We start from the raw sequence: 14952 nt of genomic DNA on the forward strand, positions 1-14952 counted from the left end.
ACTTTACTGTACTAAACTAGTATACTATTATAGTATAGTATACTAGTAAACTAGTAGTAACTAGTACTAGTAGTAAAATATGTAGTATCAATACATAACAATTTTTTTATATGTATTATCAATACATAACATACTACATATCAATATGTAGTATCACTATATAACATACCACATATCAAACATACTACATATCAATATATAACATACTACATACTAGTTACTACTAGTATATTACATACTACATATGTTATTACTACATACTAGTTACTAGTAGTAATTAGTAGTAACTAGTATACTACATATTACATATGTAGTAACATATGTATTATTATACGTAATGTTATATATTAAGGTTAGTAGAGTAATTTTTACTCTTTCAAAATCTTTTTGGATTAACGAGTAAATATTTTTTGGCGCTGGACTAGTCAGTAACCCGGATCGAGTTTTCTGGACTAAACAGTAAATCCCTCAACAGTAAATCCCTCTTGGATTTTCGGGTGCTAAAACACAAAGGTTAAAGCTCTTAAACACAGTGCAAAAAGATTATTCTCTTTTCTTTATTCATCCTTTTGTCCTTTCAAAGTTTCATAAGTTGGTAGGGACCACTCACACCTAAGTAAATCCGAAGCACGTGACACCAGAGACAGAAAAACTTTTCTGAATTTGGTGACCGTTAAACCTCACAAACACACACAGTGCCACACACTGTTTAGTGTTTACTACTTCTACAAACCCTTTCTTTTCTGCTCCATTTTTTAATTCAGAGAGATTCTCCATCGGGGCTAATTAAACCTTTCGAGAAACCATGAACGTGTACTTGTTTTGTTTATTACGCCTTTTTTTATTTACAGGGGAAAGTAGTTTTTGGGGTTTTTATCAATGGAGAACCCAGTATCCAACATGGAAAAGGGTGGGGGTCAAGTGTTGTCCGCATGCACTTGCAAAATTCTCTCTAGTCAATCAGTCAAACTTAGACCAAGTTTTTGTATGTTTGTAGATTTACTTTTTCTGTTTTTTACTTGGATTTTTTATATTTGTTTTTTGTTTATGAAATGATTATGCGTACATTTTTCTTTTATTTTGCTTTCACTTGGTTCAAAGTGTTTTTCTTTCTCTCTACCACCAGTCCACTGATAACACTGATACTTTCAAGTTTCAAGGGTTCTTTACTTGATTGTTATCACAGAATTTACAGAAGATGCTTCTTCTTCATTTCATTGTGTGTTAATGAATCACCATCATCAATTCATCACTTAACATCTAACCAACTTATCATTGGAACTTGTGGTATCTTTTTTCTTTCTTTTTCTCTCTATCAATAACTCTTCTTTTCTGGTTATTTTTCTACATTCTAGATCTTTGTTTTGGGTAATGAGTAAGTGAAAAAGAAGAACAGTAATGGATTACGATAGAACCCATAGAAGTGGAACTACAAGTAGTGAACTCTTTATCTGTTTTACATCAAGACCCGCATCAAATTCTTCTTCATTCATGAAGGTTTCATCTTCTAAATCTATACGAAGCCCAAGTCATAACGATAAATCTCGTGAACCATCAACGTTGTCGATATCGTCTTCTCTTAATAACAGAAGGCTTCTTAGAGGTAATAATGGAAGCATCAAAGCTGGGCAGTTTTCTCCAATGATGTTTCCCACAGGAAGTAGTAAAAAGAGGGGTTGTTCATTCGAGACTCCGGAGCCATCATCTCCGAAAGTAACCTGCATTGGACAAGTTCGTGTGAAGACGAAGAAACGGGGGAAGAAGATTTTAGCCAGAAAGAAGAGAACTGCGGAAGTGGGTTTTAGGAATATAGATCGTACTAGTAGTCAAGAAGGGTTGTTGAATCACCATCAACAACAACATCACCAGCATTCTTGTTTGCCATATAGAAATCAGAAATGGGTTCATTTCCCACTTACAATCTGTGAAACCCTGAGGTCTTTTGGAGCTGATTTGAATTGTTTTCTCCCATGCGGCACTGGTGGCGATGGGAACAGGGCTTCAATTAGCGATAGAGATGGAGAAGAAAAGAGGAAAATTACATCAGGTGGTGATGGGGAGACTACAGGGGCAGGTTCTTGTGGGCCGTTTTTAGATAGATGGTTGATGGCTTTTCAGGAGGGAGAGGTGCAGCAGAAGAAGACAAGTGAACAAGTGATAGAGATGATGTATGGAGACGAAGTAGATGAAGAGGAAATCAGAGAGAGGGTAAATATAATGAAGGTGATGGAAGATGTGGGCAATTGCAAAGAAGAAGATGATTTCGAAAAGGGTAGGTTAAGCAAGTGTTTGGGAGATGATTTTGAGAAAGGTAGGTTAAGTATGTGTTTGGGAGATGATGATTTGGAGAAGGGAAGGGGAAGTGTCTGTTTGCCTCCAAAGAATGCTCTATTGTTGATGAGGTGTAGGTCTGATCCTTTGAGGATGTCTTCTTTAAGCCGTTTCTGGGATTCTGCTGTTGCAAAGGAAGATGACAATGAGGACGAATTCGAGGATGGAGTTAGTGAAGTTGATGAAGAAGAGGAGGATGGAGAACTTGAAGAGGAAGAGGCAATGAGTTCTGAGCTAGATGAGGAATGTGAAGTGAAAGAATGTTTCGAGAAGGGTTTGGCTGATGAAAGCCAAGTCGGTGGCAACCAGGAGGACCCTTCGAAGCTGGAAGAAACAGTAACATCCATTCCGACGCATGATCCACAAGGAGAAAAGGATGAAGCGAAACAAAAGTCAGTCGCAGGGTTGGAGCAGAATGAGGAAATTACCTCTAATGGGGATCCTGTTATAATTGAGGAGAACCCTGTAGCTGAAGAACAACCCGTATTGCAAGAAGTAGAAAAGAATCATGAGCTGGAGCATAATAGTGAGGCTGGGGAAAATCCAAGAAGAAGAGAGCAAGACCTTGTGTTGCAAGAAGTAGAGGATCAAGAGGTGAAGCATACAAGTGAAGCCAGGGATGACCCAATTACGGAGGAACAACCCTTTTTTCAAGAAATTGAAGATGTGCAGGAAGTCGAACTAACCAAAGTAAATGTAGAGAATTCAGAAATAGAAGATGTCATGTTACAAGAAATAGAAGGCAATCAAGTAGTGGGATCTAATACTGAATCTGTGGAAAATTTGGCAGAAACTTTCATGTTGAGAGATAATGAAGATCAAGCAGTGGATTGTAATTCTAGATCCGTAGAAAATCTCAAAACAGAAGAAGAATTCAGTGAGCAAGAAGTTGAGCACTATACTGAAGCTATTGAGAACCCAATAACGGAAGAGGAGGAGATCCTGTTTGAAGAGATACTACAACTAGGAATTGAAGAAGCGGAAGAGCGGGAAATGAGATCTTTTGAAATGCTTGTAGAGCCACAGATAGAAGAACCTGCATTAGTAACAGCAGAAGGTGATCAAGCAATACTGGATTTGCAAGAAGAAAGATTAGTTGAGTCACCATTAGAAGAAAAAGGGATTGAAGATATAATACAAGACCAAGAGATCGCCGAAGAGGCATGCACAATCCCAGTTGCAAATGAAGAGCAAGAGGCACAAATCCATGAAGATAATGAAGGATGTGGCGAGGAAAAGTCATCATCAACCAATGAGGAAGGGGAAACAGTGGTGAGAGAAGAGAAAGAAGCACAAAACAGAAATGATAATGAGAAATATGAGGTGAAATCATCATTGGCAGATGGGAAGGGAGAAACGGAAAGGAAACCTGCCGCATTGCCGAAGTGCATGATGTGGATGATGATGAGTGAGCCGAAGCTATCCATGGAGGTGTCAAAGGAAACTTGGGTCTGCAGTGGGGATTTCACTAGGAAATCGGCGCGTCATGGTCGTGTTGTTGATGATAGTGAAGCAAAACAGCCACAACTGGCCCTAAACAACAAGCTTACAGATTATATGGGCAATCATCCCGTTATTCAACAACGGCAACAGCGACGCCTGCCTATTTCTTGTGCTAATAATAATAGGGATCCTGCAAGGAGAGTTGTCCTATCGATGGCGAGCATGATCGAACAAAAGTTAATGAAGGCTGTGGCCTACCACCAACCCTTCGTGCTCAGCCGCTGTAACTCGGAGCCTGTGAGATCATCAGCTAAACTTGGCTCTGAATACAAAATGTTCCTGAACTACCAGTAGTCACTATGAGGGGTCGATCAAATCAATCGATTAAAATCTTTGGAATAAGCTGATGTATAAAAAGTTTTAGTGCATTGGAGTTTCTCTTAAATTTTGATATCGATGAAGCCATCATCTGTCTGTTCCCTTTTTATTTTCTTTTCTTTTTGTCTACCGCTGTTAGTGTTGTGCATTTGGGCTTCCCACTAACTGAAATCTCATCCATCTTGCTTTCTTCTACATTGTACAATGTCAAAACTTTATTCTAGTTTGATGAAATGTTATGGAGAAGTTCTTCAGCATTTCTGTTCATTTGCAAGTTGCACCTCACCAATGATCCAGTAGGAGTTCTCGACTTCATCATGTAAAACCAGGCCAAGGGGATCATCATAAAGCTACTATGCAGTAAGTAATCTTACGACTCTGCCAATGGTGAATCATCTTCAGAAGCTTACTTCTAAGCAGACTCTTCTAATGCTGTAACAGAGAAGAACAGGCAGTAGTTCTCGATCGAAATACTTGGACAAACAGGTATTCTGAATGCTCAACATAACGACAATAAACAGCAGTGAAGAACAAAAAGAAGATAAGTTTTCAATGCTATTCCTTGATCTTTACATATTATATAGGAGTATAATACTGGAATCTTCATTACAACTCTTGTTTCTGAATGCAAATACTGGAATCTTCATTACAGTGACATGATGCAGAAATATTTATTAATCTTGAGTGATTTCTGAAAGCTATGAGCTACTTAGTGCTGTCCGATCGCACTCAATGAGTAAGCCTCACAGAGTGGAGCCATGAACTGTTGATCTTACTGGAAAATCTTCATTTTAATCTCATTATATACGTTGCAAGAGCTTGAAGTTATTTATCAGTTCACATGCTACTTTGTAAACCTTGAACAGATAGGTTTGTTATAACTTGGATTTCGATTCTGCTAAGTACATTACATGATAATGTGGCTCGATAACTATGTGATAGTTACAATCAATCTTACATGAATAGTTAATTGCAATTTCCCCAGCTCAAACCTTACCTATATCTCCAATCTATATCCTAATGGTGTATCTTGACTTAGTGTAACTACACACAGGCCGTTCCATTTGTGAACCACTTCAACTGTACAGTACTAATTATTGTTGGGTAAAGGTTGTATCATTTGTTGCGAACCGCCAAGCTTATCTAAAGAAACTAACACAATGCAATGATACCATGGAGATTGCCAGTTTGGAATAGAATGGTTGGATGACACTTGGTTTTCCCCAACACGTTTTAGGTTTGGTATTGGACTGCAACTCTTCCCAGCTACCTCTTCCACAGTCAAGCTGGAACTTTTGGAAACCTGTTTTGAGGCATACTGAGTTTTTTTGAGGCATACTGAATGATGTCAAAATAGAGTCACTAAAAGAAAAAGCACCACCACCCCTTATCTATCCTTTTTGATAGTGACATAATTACCCTTACTTAATTAGTGCTAAGGATCATGACTTAATAATTTTAATGATTGGCTAAATTAAGTTGTGAGTGTTATATCAATTGAAAAAATCTGATTTTTAAGTGTGAGTGGGGTTTTTGAGAGAGAGGAAGAAGAAGTGAAAGAAAACTAAGATTTTTGAGATTTGTGAGATTTTTGTGATTCAAAATGGATGATCTGGGAGAAGCCTAATCTCGTAAAGAAGATATATTAGCTTCGATTCTCCAAAAAATTGAATTTTTACAAACTTTTTCGAAGTTTCGTACTGGGTTCGGCTGTACAATAAAAGCCGAACTTGTAAACAGGGAAGAACAGTTCGGCTAGTTCGATCGCTTTCATTGGATAACCGAACCCATTGTTATTGTGAATTTTTTTTTCAAGTTACATGGTTATGTTCGGCTCAAATTGTTACAGCCGAACATTACACTACAAATCCAATTTTTACTTAAGTCCAAAGTTCGGCTGTAAGTGTACACTATCGAATTAGCCGAACCATACATAAATGCTACGTACCAGTTATAGAAATATAAAACGAACACATAAAGTCATGCTAATGGTACTTACACATGTCTATTTACATTTAGGAGCAAATTTTCTACAGTAGGATGGATAAAGCTGCCTTAGCCTTACTTCTCCAATCTCGGTACCTTAGAGGTAGGTGGTGTCCACATAAATGGCTCTAAGTAACACTATAAATGGCCACATGTTGGTACAACACTACGCCTACCTTTCCACATCCATACACTGATATACGACATTTAAATAAGCATATCTTACTGTTTCCATTCATTCTATCCTTGCAGCAGTTTTCTGTCATTACATATCACAATCTTGTTTGTAGCTATATTTTATTAAGAAGCAGCAACTATGGTAGACTACATGTCAACCGAGTACACCAAACTACTATTCTAATCTTGTCAGCCTCTACATCAATTTTATACCTGAGAAGTTCCATTGGCAACCATAGTTCGGCTTAAAATAAAGTGCAATCGAATGAGACGAACTTCAAAATACTCTAAGTTCGTCTCAAAATGGCAACCAAAATTTGGGACGAACTGTTATGCCACAAAGCAAAAAAGAAAGAACAAACCTAGGTTCGTCCTATTTTGTCGCAAATATTTGTGTCGAATCCGATTCTGAAAACCCTAATTTCAACTAAGAAATCCTATTCTATCGATCAAACAGAGTAAAATCGAACGATTAATCAGTTTATGGAGAGGGTTCGGCGTAGAAATGAAGAAGAAGGAGGAATGAAGAAGAAAGAATGTGAAGAAGAAAGAATGAAGACCGGTTTAGTTTTTGTCTAGTTTTTAATTTGGTCAAAGGTTATTTCAGTAGTCTACCTAAATTTTAATTTAAGTTTTTAATTAAATTGAAGGTTATTTATGTAATTTAATCTAATTAAAGGGTAGCTTAGTAATTTTGGGGAAATAGACAAACACCTCTTATAAAGATACCCTAGATGGTATCATCATTTGGTATGCCTTAAAAAAAACTCAGTATACCTCGATACAGGTTTCAACTTTTGTGGACTTGGATACTAAGAAATTAATTGACACAAATTGGGCCTTGCAGGCCTGATAGATGGCCAGTCCATGACTCTTGGAACTTTTATCCATGTTTTTTTGGTCTTAGTTTTTCACTCACAATTTCATCGGTATCTCCCCTCTTTTAAACCACTAAGTCATATGAGCTGCTTCCACGTCGCACGGTGAGTGTGACACCCTCCTCAAATTAAATTAGATAAAAGCTTTCACACAGAGCAATTTTGGAGAGGACAAGTGACGAAACTCAATTGGTTGAGACATTAAAAACTGGATTACACTCTGTTTACACCCTATATTTAACTGGCAGTTAGTAACACCGTTAGCGGAAATGTGGGTATACAATACTCTGTCCATTTTTGTGGCTAAAAAACTCATTACACTTCGTTTACACCAAATATTAAATGTACATTAATTGACCGCCGTTAGTGTGGACAATACCTACCTACACCAAAAACTAAACCTAAAGCTAACAGAGACACCAATATATCGAAGTGAGTTTTATTCTGTTCTTTTCTTCTGTTCTTCATGTCTTTCTCCCTGTTGAACTCAAATCCAATGAATAGTTTTTTTTTATTTTTTTATGAGGGATTCATGTAAATCTACAGAGCTAGATAAATCGAAGAAGAGGGTGATGAATCTGGAAGCTAATTGATCTCTGAAAGAAGAAGAAATCAGAAGAAATAAAAATTAGGGTTTCTGCTAGAATTCAATAAGTTCTATTTGGAAGAGGAGTTCGATTTAGAACATGCAGATGGAGATTAGAGATGGGTATTATGTGTTGAGAGTAAGGGAGGAGATTTAGCTACTGATTCTTAACTCACATGGAAGATTCAGTGAATTAGGGTTTTATGAGAACCAGTGATGGAGAAGGGATTAAGTTTGAGTCTGGGGTTGTTTTGGGTTCGATGTTCTGCTGTAATTGGGGATTTCTTGGTTCGATTCAAATCAGTGGAAGAACCATTGATTTATGGGTTCGATTCAAGTTGACTCACATTTGAGGTTTCTATTGAATCACCACCAAGCTTGCGAAGATTCAAGGTTTGTATTTTTTATTTTAATTTTTTAGGGTTTTATCCTTTAACAGAAACCACCACCACCACCAGAATATAGGTCTGGGTTTGTGTTTTTGTTCCCTCAAAATTGATTTATTTGGGGTGTTTTTTCTTCAGTAGACGCTATCACCATCACCTCCATAATGTAGTTGTATAAAAGTTAATCAGGTAATATTTTTCCCAATTGCAGAATTAGTTCTTTTGTTGTATATTCTTTTCTTTCACTCCGTCACAAAGTTTGTGGACTGATAATGAAATCAATATTGACTTTTGACTTGCTGAGATTGTTGCTGAAATCACTAATGGATACTAAACCATAGTCATTGTACTCTTCACTTATCTTTATTGCAGTCAGGGATAGGAGTGGAGGCTTGATGAGGTTCTTTGATAAAGCAACAACGGAATATAGGCACTTGACTTTTGACTTGCTGAGATTGTTGCTGAAATCACTAATGGATACTAAACCATAGTCATTGTACTCTTCACTTATCTTTATTGCACTCAGGGATAGGAGTGAAGGCTTGATGAGGTTCTTTGATAAAGCAACAGCGGAATATAGGCACAACTGTGTTGAAGAAAGCCACCAACTCAGGTATAATTGAATTTGTAAGAGCTAATGCAATTGAATGAAGACTAACTTTCTATTGTTGGTTTCTTTTTTGTCCTCTACATGTTCTATTTATGGCAGGAACCCTTAGGGTCTGATCCATTTGATTTGTGTGTTGGTAGATATGTTTGTCGCGTCTGAATGATGCAAACCGACTTGGATAAAGTAGAGATGCAAAAAACAATGGTGCTTAATGGCGCTAATTAAGGTCGGATAATTTGAGTACTGTTTTTTACATACGAATTTTTGGAACTTTAACTAATGGAGTTAATTATAGTTTCTCTCAGGTTTTGTCTTGATACTGTCGAGATGAAGAATGGGCCATGGTCGTTCGCTGGAATATGTGAGTTTTAACACATAAAGATTTGATTGCGTTGGTAATATTTTTGTGTGCATCCATCATTTCGCATTTGTTCTTGGTTGGGTTATCTTATCAGATCGAATGCGCATGTGTTTAAACTTTCACCATGTTCTTTTTGTTGGAATTGGTTCTTATGTTCCCTTTTCTATCTGTTTGTAAGAGTGTCACCAAGGATATACTGTCTTGGATATATATGGACAGACTGCTGGACTCAATTATAAACTCTATAAAAATTACCATTTGAAGGGTACTATTTGAGTTCCGTGTAGTATGTGGGGTACTAAAGAACACAATTAATTTCGTCTAGAAGTATTTTTTTTATTAATTTTTGGCTCGCCTTTACCATGTAATCCTTTATAGTTTCAGGGGGATTTCCTCCAATCGGTCAAGGTTGATGACTGTTACTGGAGCATAGGTACACCACTATTTCATGGATCCAAAACTTACATAATGTGAAACTAAGTTTATGACAGACTGATATTTGGTTTTTTGGCTTTTTTGCATAGGATTCAAAGTAAGTTCATGTCATTACGGAATATCATTAGCAGGTCTTCAAAGTTAAATTAAGTATCTTTGAAAACGGTCATGTAACAGGGTAACGACATATTGAGCAACAAATGAGACAGATGTTGAAATTCTGCCTATACCATGTCTTAAGAGAGACTTTGAGACGGACAAAAAGAAATGAGCTTGAGATTAGAACTACTCTGCCATTATAGATTTACGATTTTGGAAGTGAGAAGCATTCTAGCAATATTATATGGAAAAATGTGGGCATAATGAATCCCGAAAGCTCCTCTGGACAAAGTCTGTACTCTTAGATGTTGGGTCTCTACATGTTAGGATTTTGTTCGCTGATTGTTTTGACTTTTTTCAGTTGTTTTAATTCCCCTATGGTATTGAATTTTTGGTGTATTTATGTTTTCCAGGTCCTGGTACGAATGTTTCCAAACCTAAAAAAGGTTCAGCAGCTGCTGTTTTCGGATTGGGCATTGTCAGCTTTAGTGTAAGTAACTTGCTCTTTTGTATGATGGTACACAAAGTTAACTTGATTCTTCAGTCGCCTATTTAAACAGCTTAAGCAATTCAGCGAACAGATGCAGGCTTGGGAAGGCTTGGGAATCTTCTAGGAATCAGGGTAATCAGAAACATTTTTCCACCTATTAATCTTAGTTGAAAGTTTTAGATTTCCAGACTTGATTTGTGCTTCAGTTAATGGTACATAAAGATTTATAATTTGTATGCAGCTTACTTAAAATGATTGAAGTGTCAAATGAGATTTGTTTATGTATGGCTTTGGAATTAATGACAGTTGCAGGACAATATTAAATTCAAATTGCTCATCTCATAAATTTACGCGAATGAAAATCAATTTTTGCGCAATTCTTACTCGATAATACATTAGAGAATCACTTGAATTGATGTTTGTTGGTGTCTCCATAAACTTTAATGCACGGCAACACCAACCAAAAACTCCCATCAAACTTTAATGTACTGTGACGGTGCGGGAAAAGTAAAATGCCGCCACGCCAAATTAAAATTTCTCATTTAGTACATAGGACAGATAATAAATTGAAATGATATATCAGACAATGCCAATTCTCATAATTCGCGTGACACCAGATCAAAAATCGATGGGGCGGGGAAAAGTCCAAGACACCAAATAAAAGTGCACGATGGGACGATGCAAAGCCACGTCACACCAAATAATGTATTGGGACAGGGCGAGGCGAAGCCGAGCCAATCAAAATCAAATAATGTATTGGGACAGGGCGAGGCGAAGCCGAGCCAAACAAATCAAAAATCTTAAACGACGGGGCGGGGTGAAGCCCCGCGACACCAAATAAAAACGTATGACGAGGCAAGGCGAAGCCACATCATACCAAACCAAAAATGTGGTTATAGGTAAAAACAAAATGATGGTAGATGGTTTTCGGGTCCGCCCGGTGCGTAGCACGGACACAAAATCTAGTACAACAGAATTAAATGAAGTATTTCTCTCACAATTTCCTCGTTATACAATAAAACAAAATTAAGTGAATTTTTGGCTCGTTGAATTCATATTTCCATTCTCTACAAGACGAGAACCTTATCAAAGGTCAATGGTCATTCTCACAAAAGTTTTAGGCTCAATTCTCCTTAATTGTATACACGAAAGCGTATTTACCGTCATACGAATTGTTCCAAAGAGTGATAACTTTGCTTCGGTAGATACATAAGCAGAATAAACACGAGTCACAAAAGAAAAAGTCTTTGTTACTAACCTTTGTGAAGTTCTCCATAGTTGTCTTCGTATAGTTTTGAATCTTCAGTCTTCAAGGATAACTTTGATTTTGTACTCCACTAGACCGAATCTAGTCTGAAACTAACTTTGGTAGACTAAATCAAGAATGCATTTTGATATCTAAATTTGACAACTGACTTGACATACCAATACCACTGAATTCAGCTGAGTAATGCTCTAACAAAACTATTTTTTGATTTATAGTCTATTAAAGTCAGTCTCATACTAGGATTAGAGCATGGTAGTTGAGTATCAAAAATCACCAAATACACTCGAAGATTGAAGACCGAAGAACAACGAAGACATTTGCGTGAACTTCATCAACAAGGTATGTGTGTTTACCATTCTATCTACTAAGACGATGTCATAAACTTTAGTATATGGTGAATTGCAAAGAAGAGTTTTGAGTTCAAGCTTGTACTTAATTAATTTCGAAATATGAATTCCAGCATTGGATGTTCTTAGGACTTATAACATTATTGAAGGTTGAGGAAAATTCTTATTGTTCAACAAACTATGTTTATAGAATAAGATCATAAAAACATCAAGTTGCATTAATGTTCTGAAAATGATTTTCTAGCTAGTTCACGAACTATGCATAAAACTTGATGTTCCTGAACTCCAAAGTGCACAAGGGTTCACAAACATGCAGTTTTCATTATGTTCCCGAACTCGTGAAATTTCTCTTGTGTTCACAAACTGTTTCATTGGTTCACGAACTATGCATTTTTGGTATGTTTCTATAACTTTTTTAAATTTTCTTTTGTTCACGAAATGATTTTCTTGGTTCACGAACTAGGTACTTTTGAGTATGTTCCTGAACACCAACGATCTTGATTATTCATGAACCACTTTGTACAGTTCGCAAACTATATTTTGTGCACGGTCCTTAATCGGAATATACACGGGTACACATTATTCTTTGTATTACATGGCAAACTTCTTACATGCTTACATGGTTTTCACTCTTTGGAATCAATCTATAACAAGTATGTCTAAGGTTATGTTTAAGGTTATTAGACTAGTGTTATGTCTAAGGTTATTAGACTAGTATCACTCATTTGCAAATCGAATCAGAACATAAATAAGAATCAAATTTACCAAGAATCGTAAAGATTCCTCTATTATCTCGAACACCCGACCTTCTTGTCAAATAGCACATTTCTAAACTATTGGATCATGCCATTTTTTTTTATATATTAATAACAAGCCTATAATTTATTTATACCCAATTTCTCATCATATGAATTTATAAGTCAAGTTTTTTTGATTGGATTTCAATAAATATTGCATATGCAATAACATTACTTTTGTATACACGTTCTCATGTTTAGTTTGTAAGGTAAAATAAAAATGACAACGAAACTCCACTTCATGTTGAAACATACCATTCGATCCTTCATAATGAAAACGAGTAACTTCGCACTTCACAATTTCACAACCTTGGTTATGTCGAAACAACTTGAGTATAGTAAACTGTACTATGTAACTCTATGCAATAATTTACAGAAATAACTAATGTATATCCTTCATTTGACACTTAGATCATAATGATGATCGAGTCATCTAAACAACTAAATCCATGTAAACAAACTTTGCATGTTATGTTTTCAATGAATGCGATTGTTAGAACTTGATAGAAATAGAACGAGACAAACTCAATAGCTACTGACCTCAGTCTGAAGGATAATGTATTTGTTTGTATTGATACGTCTTCAACTCTTCAATATGACTACCTAGAGATTGTCTCAACATTTTTATATCTTAAGTCCAACCTAACGAAGTTGAATGTAGTAAGTAATTCAAGCGACCGAGTTTTGGAACTAAAGTTGAAAACCAAACTTGACATACGAATGCCTAATGCATTCAACCGAGCAATGCTCTAACATTATAGATCATGATACCCAGTCTATTTTATAGTTTGACAACATTAAAACTAATCTTGTACCGCAGTAGGCATTTTTTAAGTTTTGCAGGTGGGAAACTGTCCAAGTCTGACAATATGTTTCAAAAATACTAGCGATGTCATCATGGTTCTAAATCTCAATATTAAATACTATGTGGTATCCATCATGTAATTAAACCATGACGACTGTGAGAGAATATAATCGACACCATTTTGGACAAAAAATTGAAAGAACCATCATGGTCAGAAAAATTTACCATGACGACTTCGTTAGGTTATACTAGTTACATAAAAATATGGAGATTTTCTTTGTGTAGTTGCAGGAAATCCTACAACACACCCCTTGTATTATCATGACTATGATTTCTAGATCTAAACTTATTTGATATGAAAATAAAGATAATGAAAATAGAAAATAAGACACAAGATTTATGTGGTTCGATCAATTTGATCTACATCCACGGGGTTAGGGATCTTCACTATGATTGTTTGTAATTACATCTTGATTACATGGAGATTCCATTAATGAGTATTTGGAGCTCTAAGTTGGTAGAGGAAGAAGAAGGAACATAATAATAATACCAATTCTAACCCTCTTCTCTATCTCTGACTTTCCATTTATATAGGTGTTTACATAGTGGATGACAACTCATATGTAGTGGATTACATCTCATATTATCTCGCGCCCAAACTACATTCTCGCAAGCTTCGCTACCTTCTCGCAAGCTCTCTCTATAACTTCGCAGGCTCTATCTATAATTTCGCAAACTCTTACCGTTGTGCGATATTTGGATCCTACATCTTGCCTCTTTTTCCTTGAATATTGCTTGAAGAGTGATCTTTAAGGAAAAATCCACTTTGTAGTAGTAGTTGTTAGAAGAACGAGCGAAAGAATATTGGACTTGAAAAGTACGTACTTGCCTCTATTCTTTTGTGAAGTTCCGGAGCGTTGCGAAGTAAATAAGAAGTATCATCTCTTGAAGTATGCGAAGTATGAAATATCCTTGAAGAAGTATAAGAAGTACTCAATCCTCGAAATATAAGAAGAACTCTGCGAAGTAAATAAGAATTATATGTCCTTTAATAATAAGTATTGCCTCTATTCGTGCGAAATTATTACTTCATTTTTGGTGAGGATTCTTGTTGTTGTACGTCCACTTTGGAAATGATTCTTGCCGAGGAGATAAAGAACATAAAATGTTTTCTTGGTAATCCATAGTTGCTTCTGTTCTTTATCTATGAAGGTAGAATCCTTGAGAAAATGTTGAATGTGCGAATTGTTTCCTTATTCTTATCTTGCCTATGTCTCATGTGTTGTGCTCATGCGATAGTATAATCTCTTCGAGTTGCTTATAATTGTGTGAAATAATTGAGCGAAATAATCATATCTTTCGGAATAATCACATTCTGCAAAATTCTGACACATTTGACGAAATTTTGAATCATCCTGCGAAATTCTGAACAATCCTGCGAAATTCTGAATAACTCTGCGAAATTCTGAACAATTCTGCGAATCAAATGCTTATGTAATGATTATGTTATGAAATGTGTATGCGATGTTTATGCCATGAAATGCTTGTGCAATGCTTTTATGATGCGAGTATGATG

At 36.2% G+C, this 14952-nt stretch overlaps 1 long non-coding RNA gene across 7 annotated transcripts; it reads left to right on the forward strand.

The window, feature by feature from the left end:
- Positions 1 to 7633: 7633 nt before the first annotated feature.
- LOC113316978 lies at positions 7634 to 10481 on the forward strand. Of its 7 annotated transcripts, none has more exons than XR_003343147.1 (7): positions 7634 to 8172; positions 8304 to 8354; positions 8538 to 8778; positions 8916 to 9001; positions 9081 to 9569; positions 9661 to 9961; positions 10084 to 10481. It is a non-coding gene; the product is annotated as an uncharacterized LOC113316978 (long non-coding RNA). The 7 variants fall into 7 exon arrangements; XR_003343148.1 differs by having other exon boundaries at positions 9661 to 9668; XR_003343150.1 differs by having other exon boundaries at positions 9071 to 9961.
- The last annotated feature ends 4471 nt before the right edge of the window (positions 10482 to 14952 follow it).

Source organism: Papaver somniferum, chromosome 10 (assembly GCF_003573695.1).
Source record: "Papaver somniferum cultivar HN1 chromosome 10, ASM357369v1, whole genome shotgun sequence".
Taxonomy (NCBI): Eukaryota; Viridiplantae; Streptophyta; class Magnoliopsida; order Ranunculales; family Papaveraceae; genus Papaver; species Papaver somniferum.